Here is an 11,196-nt window from a genome sequence, read left to right as displayed (position 1 = left end):
AAGACAGTTTGTGGAGACACATTTATTTCCTAAAATTAAACTTTGAATGAAAACATGTTTCGAAACATGGAACATTTTTCGAAGAACAAGCAAATTAAGGAATGGAGAAAAATGTTAATATTTTAAACTACCAAGAGTTTACGGTGTTGCCAGGACCTTTGTGAGACAAAGTTTCTCAAGGCTGAAATGCTTGATTAGTGACAGAGTGTAGTTACAAAATCCGATTCAATTGATGTATAGTAAAACTGATCTGGATAGTGTCCGACATGAAAATTGAAAAGTTTTCGTGATTTCTGTTCAATTTAGCTGTTTTGGGCATTTGATTAGTCTTAAAAACGAGGACTACTGCGCCGCTATTGGTTTAGAGGGATTGGTTGAATTCTCACAGGCTGAGAGACGTAAGGGTAAGGTGGGGCATAGTGCGCTCTATCACGAGCTTATCAGGTTCGAATTAGCAGAAGCTACTAAACCAATGACGGCTTAGTAGTCCTAATTTTTATAATTAATTAAATGCTAATTATTTTGTAATAAGAGATCTTTTTTTAATTTTTTTCTCTTTTGTATTAAGGTAAAATCAGAAGAAAATAGGGGAAGTGGGTAGCCGTAGCCTTGAGCCATACAAGTCGTCCAGTGATTCTCACTTACAATGGTCGATTCCCCTACCACCCTTAAAATTTGAATCTGGCCAATCGGCGCGAAGCATAAAATAGTACCAGATTTCATTGCGAACGCCACCATGTAGCGAACTGTGGAACTAACTTGTGTAGTCTGCTTATATTTCTGCTGCGCTTCAGTTTGAGTTAGGGTTACGTCAGGCAACGGGTTAATGCGGATATTGGTTTAATTAAGGACGAAAATTCGGTTATTTAATAAAATGAATGTCGTTAAGAGTACGCAGTGTGATTTAACGTACAAGGAAACTACCGATAAGAAAACTCAGGCTGTGTTGAAAGGAAAAGTAAGATCTACCCAAACCAATCCCAATGTTAAAAATCAAACTACAACAACTTGGATACAACTTTATTACTTTGAACTCTTCCCTATCACAGTTTAAAACTTCGGACAAGTTAATTTTTTCCCTGGAACTTAGAAATACCATTGTATTTAAAAATAAAGACATATTTTAAAATAAGTTATGAATTTAGTACTTACCACTCGATTCCAGCCTCTGCCTGAGTGCCTCACTGCCTCTAGCAGACGCCTCTAGTCACTTGGAAGGCGTAGGACCGTACTGTCCACAGAATCACGTCACTCGTGTGTTAATGCGCGTAAAAATCCTATCTCTCTTCACCCCCACGGGGAGGGAAATGGCGCGAAAAATCCGTAAACGGACGCCTCGCGAAGTTGCCCAAGCTACCCACTTCCCCTATTTTCTTCTGATTCCACGCAATGATTACCCCATCAAAAAATAAATATTTCGCCGCGTCATTTCAAGAATGGGGAAGGTGTATCTTATGGATGGCTGTTCCATGTGTTATAATTGTTGACGCTGTATTTAAAAAATATGTTTGGTCTGGACTGCGTAGTGTAGTATTTTAAATCAAAACAACAAGTCTGGGTAAAGGGGAGAGTCCTTAATAGAGATTGCTTCTTTGGGACATTCTTCAAGTTCAAGAAATATTTTCATTACTTACCAGCTTAAAGGTTTCATCATCATAACACAATCTTTCATAGCGTCCATCCCAATACTAAACCAAATTAAATTAATCATTCAAGACTCCGCAAGTCTTATAACGTCTGAGGAATCTTTTCCTTGTTATTTATTCTTCTTGGCGAACGAGTTTCTTATTTCTTTTACTTAAAGTTTCTCTAGTAATTTTAGTTTACCACTTGACGGTCCATAAGAAGAATGCCTAGCAGACGTAAAAGTTTGCAAAACCTCGGACTTCGAGGCGGTAATATTTTAGTACTGGAGTGGTATTAAGATAAGAAAAGAATGCGGGGTGGGAAATAAGGATTTTTTAAACTGGACATTAGGCCAGCGATCCCCCTACCCTGACGTGCCCTGGTCATTGGTCCTGGACCAGTTTATTTTTTCCAGGTCAGGGGGGCGGTCGCTGGCCCAGTGTCCAGTTTTAAAAATATCCTTATTTCCCACCCTGCAGATGCCTATCCAAACACCCCTTGGCCAACTTAGATAATCTTCTTTCGGCGGTGCAAGGCCTGCCAGCTTCACCCGAGCCCCATGTTAAAAAACGACTAGCAAAATCGCCCCTAGTTCCGACTTTCGCCGTTGGGTGCGCTACCAACCCAGTTTTCCTCGAAATTATTTTTCTATAGACTATATCAGTTGAAGGGGGAAACAACACAGTTTGACCTGCCAATAAACGGAGCTGGGTTTCACCCTCCCTCCATGCGGGCCTCTGAAGAACTCTATGCTAAATTTCCCGCACAATATGACGCCTAGGTGGGGACTAGCGAAACCCCGCCTCAAAATCTCTCCTTTAGCCCCCGAATTGAAATAGCTCTATAAGAAAAAAATTAAAGCATTTTTAAAATATTTACCCATTTTTTTCGTGGCGAAATTTTAATTTATATTTTGAGACCTATTTCATAATTTTCAGTCCGTTACTTGGCGAATAATCAACATTCAAGGTAATGATAATCCATCTATTAATTCATGTGACTGTATTTTCCACTTTTCTTTGATCTTACCTGGGATAGATGCATTTTTAGAAGTAGGAATGGAGAACGGTTAGTATTTACTTCAGTCCAACTCATAGTCCAGTATAGAGCCCGTCCCTCTAATACGTAAGAAAAGAAAACGTTTAAATTATCTTATTGGCTCACTTAAACTACGTTTTGATGACGTTGCTGACCGGGACGGCGAAAAATACGTAATTCCTTTTCACCTCTGTCGCTATGACCCGCCTCTTCTTTCATACCGACCCTTCCCGGGGAAGGAGGTCCGGGACTTTGACGCGTAACCAGATTACTCTGTTCTCTATTCCTACTTCTAAAATTAAATCTATCCCTCATCTTGCCTTAATTGTTGTTAAATCGTTAGTTTCATTAGAACTTAATGCGATGAAACTAATACTGAAGTTCCGTGTAGGTCTGGTTTAATAATTACACAAAAACGAAGTTCATAAGGGTTGTGAATCTCGAAAAAGGAGGATAAAAACAGTTGCATGAACATTTGTAGGAAGTCCCACCATGTGAAGGTTAGACGTTCCCGTAATCAAAGGTCTAACGATTATAATGGAGTTCAAGGCAATCATTTCAATTCATTTGACGGATTGCCTTCCAAGTGGATTAGTCGGAGACCAGTTGATTATGAATAGCGCAAATGCTTGAACATTTGGTAGATGTCCCGCCATTTGTAGGCTATACGTTACTCGTTACATCTCGTATGGTGGAGTAAGACGACAATGCGACAGATTCGGTTTATGTGGAATGGGCGAGAGACTAGGCAGATGATGGAATAGTGGCCACTAAAAGAGTGGATCGGTACTCGAGTAAAATAGTTAACATAGTGAAATACACTCTCCCCAATTTCGAGAAAAAGCGTACTCAGTTCAGAAATGGGGAATACCGCGAACGCGCTCTATTGTAACAAAGAACAGAAAGACAGACACAGAAACGTCCCAGACAGTACCTCTCAATAGCGTAACGTTCCTATAACAAAGAGGAGAGAGAGAGACGGAGAGATAATCAGTATAGGCAGCCGTGATCCATGCGTGTTGAAAACGGGGGTAAATCTGCGGTACGTCGCGGCACCTGAGCGCAGCTTTCTCGCGCATAGTTGACATAGGGGATGACAGAGACAAGATGAGGAGATCCATCCACCCACGCGGAAAGGATATGAGTCCTGAAACTAAACTTTTAGAAAACGGTTTTAACTACCCCCTTATTTTGCCATTTTTATCGCATTTTATAAAGCCTGTTTCTATCACCTTTCTCTCATCTTTGCCTATAATAGAGGTAAAAATATAGTGTTAAGAATGTTTACCGGCTAAAAAACATTATCCCCACAAACCTTAGGTCGTTAAATGTCTCCCTCAAAATGTTTAACAGATGTTCGCGGATTAATTGCAAGCAAAAGATAGGAGAAGACAAGTTACAAGTATTTATTCGCTCTCGATTGCCCCCTCCCCATTTGCGCAATTGGCAATTCTCTAGCCTTGCAACCACAACAAGATAATGAGGCGTCTCTGTATTTTTTTTTATTTTAGCATTAACAGTTACGGCCCATTCATTACAGAAAAGGATGAAAGAGAAAGTTTTTGTCCAACAATATTTAAAATGTTCATGTTACGATTAAAAGAAATTTTGCATGGTCCAGCAGCCTTCAAATCCATTTAGTCAGTCATGTGCCTTCTACGTTTATGTTCTGTCGAATAACTCTTCCACGTACTTGCATAGTCACATTGATTACATTTGAAGCGTTTTTCACCACTGTGAATGCGTTGATGTGCAACCAAATGAACCTTCTGCGTGGATCCATAGTCACACTGATCACATTTGAAGGGTTTTTCACCACTGTGAATGCGTTGATTTTCGATCAAATGACTCTTCATTGTGCTGGCAAAGCCACACTGATCACATTTGAAGGGTTTTTCGCCACTGTGAATGCGTTGATGTCAGTTCAAATCCTTCTTCCACGTACTTGCATAGACACATTGATCACATTTGAATAGTTTTTCTTCGTTACCCTTTCTGGCGTGACGTTGTGGACCCCTTTTATATTCAGCAGAATATTTGATCCGAGTTGAACGTTTCTTCTTGAATTTTCCTACAGAAAATTATTAACGAAATATAAAAACGAAACACACACCATTTACAACATAGTATCAAAAATACATAAACATTCAAGCGCACTTCATAAAAAATGTAATGCTAAGGCCTCTACGAAAACTCAGTCTTAAAGAAAAGAAACAGTGCTGATCAAGGCGTTAGCCGATGAGTAAACGACCTCATCAACCAAAAGAGGATGAACGAACATCAACTGAAATGCACGAGAAACCTTGGCGCGAAACTAAAAAGGTCGTATTTTCATATTCAACGGATGTTAGGATAATCAAATACCAGCTGATTCTGGGTGAACACAAGTTACCAATTTATTTCGTTCTTCAACCCCCTCTCTCTTGTCAGGTCTAGTTTTCACTTTGTTTCTCTGCCTGGCAAATGGCACTCCCGACTGTTATATTTTCCACATATGTGAAATAAAGTACAATTGACACATAATTAAAAATAACTAATGTGGATATACCTTCGATAGATAAAAAACTTATTGTTACAAAAATCTGCGTAACCAGAAACAATATCTCATTTTATCCAGCAACAAATAAACTCCGAATTTTTGGTCGAAATAAGTACCAGCATAAGAAAATAATATAAAGGTATGAAACTCTCCATTTAAGCCATGTAAACAGCATTTTCTTTCATCGAAATTTTTAAAAAGTTTCTAAAGCCACGTATTAAGAACTTATGGCCTTAAAAAAGCTGATTATTTGTTTAGAAAATTTTCAAATTTTATATTGTAATTAAATCGTTCAAGGTCTTGAGGTTATTATTATGATACTTATAATTATAACTGATTAAGTGCATGTCAAAATTATCATAATAAATTAATAGATGGGGCGAGATTTCGACGACCAAGGCTAGTCCCTTAGATTTTGTAGTAGGGCTCGAATCCTTATCCGAGTTGGTACGAGATATTAGCGCTAATTTTTGGGGACGAATGTATACTTGGAGGGCTAGAAGTTGGTAGGCTTTCTCGAAAAGACAAGAAACCGGAGTCTGATTGCCCAAAATCTTCAACTGATATAGCCACATCCGAATCTTCTAGACGCGACTCCTTTATTGACGAGATATTGTTGTCTTCACTCGATGCTATATTTGTAGATGTATCAACCGCTTTCACCTGAACTTTTCGATACCTTTTTTTACGAGAGCGCACTTTAGACGGATGTGGTTTGGAATTCCTAGCCATTTTTAAATCAAATCGAAGCGATTTTAAAATTCAAAATTATCAAGAAAACTAGGACAATTGCACGTCCGATATGTATGTCAGAAACAGAAACTCTAAATACTGGCTTCCAAAACAAGCTTTCAAAGCTTCCAAAAGTATAATTCTGGGTAGGGGGGAGAAAAACACATAAAAAAGCTAGGACAGTGAGAAAGTCGGGGTCGGACATTATTTCGAACTTTATTCAAATTCCTTACTACCGTTTTTAGTGGTTTCTCATTTCTTTTGATATAATTTCTGATTTCAGGAAACTTTTCGACCACTCGGTCGCTCCGTTGTTGACACGCGCGAAACGCCCCTCATTTATTATTGTATTGGTTTTTGAAAAGGGAAATGGAGCAAGGGGGGAGGGTTAAGTTAAGTTTGACCTTCGTTTAACTGGTAATGAATGGAGTTGGATATAACAAGCCATTGGAACTGAAACGTATTTCTTTTTATGTAATCTTTACCCTTACCTTTGGTTATATACCGATATCATATTTGTCCAGTGTTACTAATTGAAACCACACAGGATAAACGATGTTGCTTTGTCTTAAATAGACGACATTAGTTATTTAGTTTATTAACTAGTCTGAACAAAATAAATTTAAATTATCATGTTTTTTTGGAAATCAGTCTTCTTAGCAACTTACAGATTTAAACTTTTTTGGGTGCAAATTTGAAAATTTGTCAAGCCAGCAACAATTAAATCTATGTCCGTCAAGGTGCTTACACGAAATCCCTTCAAAATAATTAATTTCATGATAAAATGTTTTCGGAAAATGTAATTGTTCTTGAAAAAGCGTAGATATGTAATTTTTTCAATTAATTTAGAGGGAATAGATCGATTAACAGTAAAATCAGTTGATTGAATTTAATATTTTTAAGGATTAAATGGATAAAAATAACTAAAAAAATTGCAATATCTGAAACTTCAGCCAATTGATAAACCTCACACATATCGTTTGTTTTTTCGGCCTTGGTCCAAACCAAGACGTTTTTTTATAATATCTGTCACTTCAGTCTTAATGTAATTAAATTTTGAATAATTATGTTAGCTCTACCGTCATACATTTTGGGTTGAAAGAAGAACTTATGTATCGTTAACTACATTTAACTTATAAAAAAACATAGATTTCGATAAGCATATAATTTGTACTTTATTTAAGATAAAGTTTAAAAATTACAATATTTAAAATATAGAATAAAAATGTTTATTTGTTTCGTACACTCTATACATATACAGTGTGGTCGAGATCAGACCAACACCTTCCTTTATGTACAACCCCCAATACTGCCAACGGCTGATGTCATACTAAATTATACAGCGTGTAAATAAATGTCTGGAATTCATGATTATTATATGCTAGTGACAAGTTACAAAAAGAATACTGGAGAATATGCCTGAACACAACAAAATATTTTAAAGCACAGTCCTACGATTGGTCTTAGAACGTGGGCCTCAAATTAAAACTTCTTAACTGTTTGGTAAAAACATCAACGAAAATATTCGACGTTTCTACCATTGTGGTTGAGGCAGACGACTGTCCATGTCTTGCAATACATTTGCAAGCAGTAAACTCATGACGCCTGGTAAGACTAATTGTATTGCCGTCTTAGGTAATCCTCGTCCGTTAAGGCATGATGTAAGGGGTATGATAATGCCGGTAGTGATGCCATTGTAAACTGGCACAAACAGTAGTAAGGCTTAGTGCAACTTCTTGTTCCACCGCTCTATTATTACCAGAAGTGGTATGAGACTAGAAGTGAAGGGCTCTAGCATTGGTAATAGATCCTGGCACTAGTGAACAAATTTGAGGATTTTATGCCGCTTCCCACGCGCTAAAACTAGAGAGAGAAAAATTGGTCGAGTTCCAAAAACATTTCTTACCCCCTTCCCCTCAACCTAAAGCCGCCGAACACGGACCCGGCTCCTTGAATCTAGTTCGGCCGTCTACCACCGCGAGCGTCTCACGTTTTGGAGGGAAAAATTCTGAAACCGCCACTAGAGGGCCAACCGTTTGTGTTTTATCAAGTCTTTTCACTAATGCCGAGTGAAGAATTTGGTTAGCTCAGTACTTCTAGTATCATACCACTTCTGCTATTACTTATTAGCATGAATTGGCTTCAAAACGTGCTACGATGTCAAAATCTCTATCCTCATTACAGACTATACAGTCTCTTCTACATTCACGATCTTGCACTACCGAAATCACGAAGGTGCTCGCCAATGTCGGCAAAGGTGCTTCGCACCGGATGTTGTCGGTGTGGAAACAGTTCGGCATAAAGCACTGCCTTTAGTTTAACGTTACTGCGACCTTCACCCAAAATAAACATCATGTCTAATTTGTCCTGGTTTGAATAGGTTGGCATTTTGCTAGGAAACGAAACTAACTACTATAATTCTACTACTTAGCTGCTACACTGAAGACCCTGTATATCAAAAGGGACCGGAAGTACCTCAAAGTTTTCAAAGATTGCCAGATTGAGCGGGTCATGGGGTTTATAGTGGTGAAGGTTGCTTTGACTTTCGACACGTGACACCGCGGTATGTTTTTGGTGCTTCAATGTCCTCTCCCGATAGGCGCAACCAATTACCGTCCTGGTTTTTCGGCTCAGTGTTGCGGTATTACCGGTCCCATTAGAAATACAAGGTCTGCATTGTTAAGGCTTAGAAATACGTGTCCTTATAAACTGGTCCTCAGGATTTGTGACCCCTAACGTCTATAAAAAATAAACTGGTCCTTAGAACCAGTGACTCTTACCATAATATTCTTTCTACTGGTCCCATTGTAAAGTTTTTTTGTTTATATATATAGGCGCTAGCCCACTTGCGAGAAGGTTCAAGGTAGTTTGACCATAAATGATAGGTTTGACTAAATTGACTCTGCGAGACTTCAAAATTCCAATCGTGCCGAGACTGCCGACTGCCGCGTAGTTTTAAATCTAACTTAATACCACTACCAAAACCTGGTACCACTTGGCAAGCCCTTCATTTGGGTCTAAACTCTAGAGTGATACGGTTTATTGTGTTTGAAAGAGAAAAGTTAAGAGTAGAAATTGGAAGAATGCTTGAATTTTTAAACTGGTCCCGCCTCAATTCCCATCAAAAAACTTAATTATTAATTTTTTCAATTAAAAAACTGGTCCAAGCAATTAATAAACTGGTTTTGGACCAGTGGACGTGTGCTATTTCTAAGTCTGGTAGTGTTAAAATTGTAACAATACTCCTGTTAAAAAGGCACAAATACTGTAACATCCCGCCCAAACTTTTAAGTCTCGCTCTTTTTCAGTGGCTCTCTTTTCAATATGGGAAAAATGCTTTAAATGACAATTTATTTACATGTAAGAATTAAACAGGAAAATGGAGTCTGAGTGTAAGATAAGTGTAGTTTTAATTATAATTTGTTAGTTTAATTATAAGGTATCCATGAATTTCCCAAAAACATTCGTGTTTTGGGTTGATTTCACATTAATTATACTTGAATAAAAATAATTTAACGGTTTATCTAGTGTGGATACAAGTTTCGATAAAATATAAACTTTAATTGCAATTACCCTAAAATATGTAAGAGCTTTCGATGCATTTTAATGATGAATTAAATTAATTTGAAAGTGAAATAGGAAACATCTGTGGCTGTGCGAAAAACTTGTGATGTTTTAATCTTAATTTGAGCGCGGTTCGGGAGAGTGGATTAAGCTTAAAAGTATAATTTATTGGAATTTTTTACCCTAATTGCAACGTTTAGTGAAGTTAAACATTTTTGCCAGTCATTATTTTACCCAAAACTTTTGAATTTCGCGCCAATTAATGTACTTTAAAGATAGTTTAAATTAACTTAAGTGTGAAATAGAAAACATTGGGATTTACCAATGGCTTGGGTAATTTTAAATAAGATTAAAAGTTATTTGAGTTTTTATCCAAAAAATGAATATATTTGGTTTAATTTCACGTTAATTATATTTAATTGAGTGACAATTAACGTAGGATTGTGTTTCGGCAGTGTACATTTAGGTTATAAAATGACTTTCAATATATACTTCACGTTAATTGCAATTTACAGTGGAGCTTTTGAATCTTATTTTACCCTACACTTTCGAATTTCGCGCCTATTAATGTACTTTAAAGATAATTTTAATTAACTTAAGTGTGAAATAGAAAACATGGGGCTATACCAACAGCTTGTCCAGTTTAAATCTTAAGTTACTCGAGTTCTCATCCAAAATATGTACATTTCATCTTTAAATTCACGCTAATTATACTTAATTAAGTTTAAATTTATGAAGGATTGAGGTTTGGCAGTGTTGATTTAGCTTATAAAATGAGTTTCAAATTACCTTTATAGTAAAGTTCAGAAGAGTTTTTTCATTCTTGCCAACATATTGCGTTCAATTTTTATCACACCCCGTGCTAAATTTTCGGTAACATAAAGATCATCTATAACATATGTTAATGAATGATGTGATTCTATAGTTTGGCAACTTTGACTTGAATACCAGTAATTAAATTAAATACCTAAACAATTCATAGCAATTTAGTCAAATAAACAATCGGCAATGTGAACTGTGGAGATAACGAACAACGTAACCCTCCGTTGCTGACGTGGTTACGTTTGAAAAATCTGCGCAGATGTAAACATGGAAATTATTTGACTAATTAAATTACATAACGACACAGTCCTCCTGGATTAACCAGCACCACTGTTATATTTATGAATTAACAAAATCCACTGTTGGTAACAAATGGTTTTTAAAAACATAACATACTGAATGGTTCAATAGTATAGAAATTGTTTTAATGAATGATCTGGTCCTCTACGTTGGTTGAGTTTCAGGAATTATATCACACACCTTCATAATTAGTAGCATTTTAGTGAGATTAACAAATAATGAAACCTTGTATACCTCAAATGAGAATGTTGAATTAACTGCGCTAACGTAAACACGACGACTCTTAAAACTGCCGTAAGGAAAACACATTGAACTTTTTGTCATCTTTCCAGTAGTATTTTGAAGTTCTCGATCTTTTCAAAGGGTGAAAACACTATCTTTATTTCAACACCTTAATAATTTGAATAAATATGCCATTTTTTACTTCAAATTGGAAGCGCACATGGTACATACAGTAAAAAAAAACCTGGGTTTAGCCTGGTTAGGAAATGTTTCTAGCATAAAACGGAGCAGACTATATAAAGAATTCCAAAACAAATGAGAGCTGGAAATAAGCCTTTTTAATAATCTTTGAA

General features: G+C 36.8%; 1 long non-coding RNA gene across 1 annotated transcript; it reads right to left on the bottom strand.

Annotated features, from left to right (window-relative positions):
• Positions 1-10,333: 10,333 nt before the first annotated feature.
• Positions 10,334-10,974, bottom strand: LOC149696155 (uncharacterized). Its single transcript, XR_016382555.1, has 3 exons — positions 10,856-10,974; positions 10,467-10,801; positions 10,334-10,388 (listed from the first exon to the last, which is right to left on the bottom strand). It is a non-coding gene; the product is annotated as an uncharacterized LOC149696155 (long non-coding RNA).
• Positions 10,975-11,196: the final 222 nt, after the last annotated feature.

The sequence above is a fragment of the Phalangium opilio genome, unplaced genomic scaffold (genome assembly GCF_054372755.1).
Source record: "Phalangium opilio isolate 3A_F unplaced genomic scaffold, DU_Popi_V2 ptg000022l_1, whole genome shotgun sequence".
In the NCBI taxonomy this organism is placed as follows: domain Eukaryota; kingdom Metazoa; phylum Arthropoda; class Arachnida; order Opiliones; family Phalangiidae; genus Phalangium; species Phalangium opilio.
This window is presented reverse-complemented; position numbering and strand designations above follow the sequence as displayed.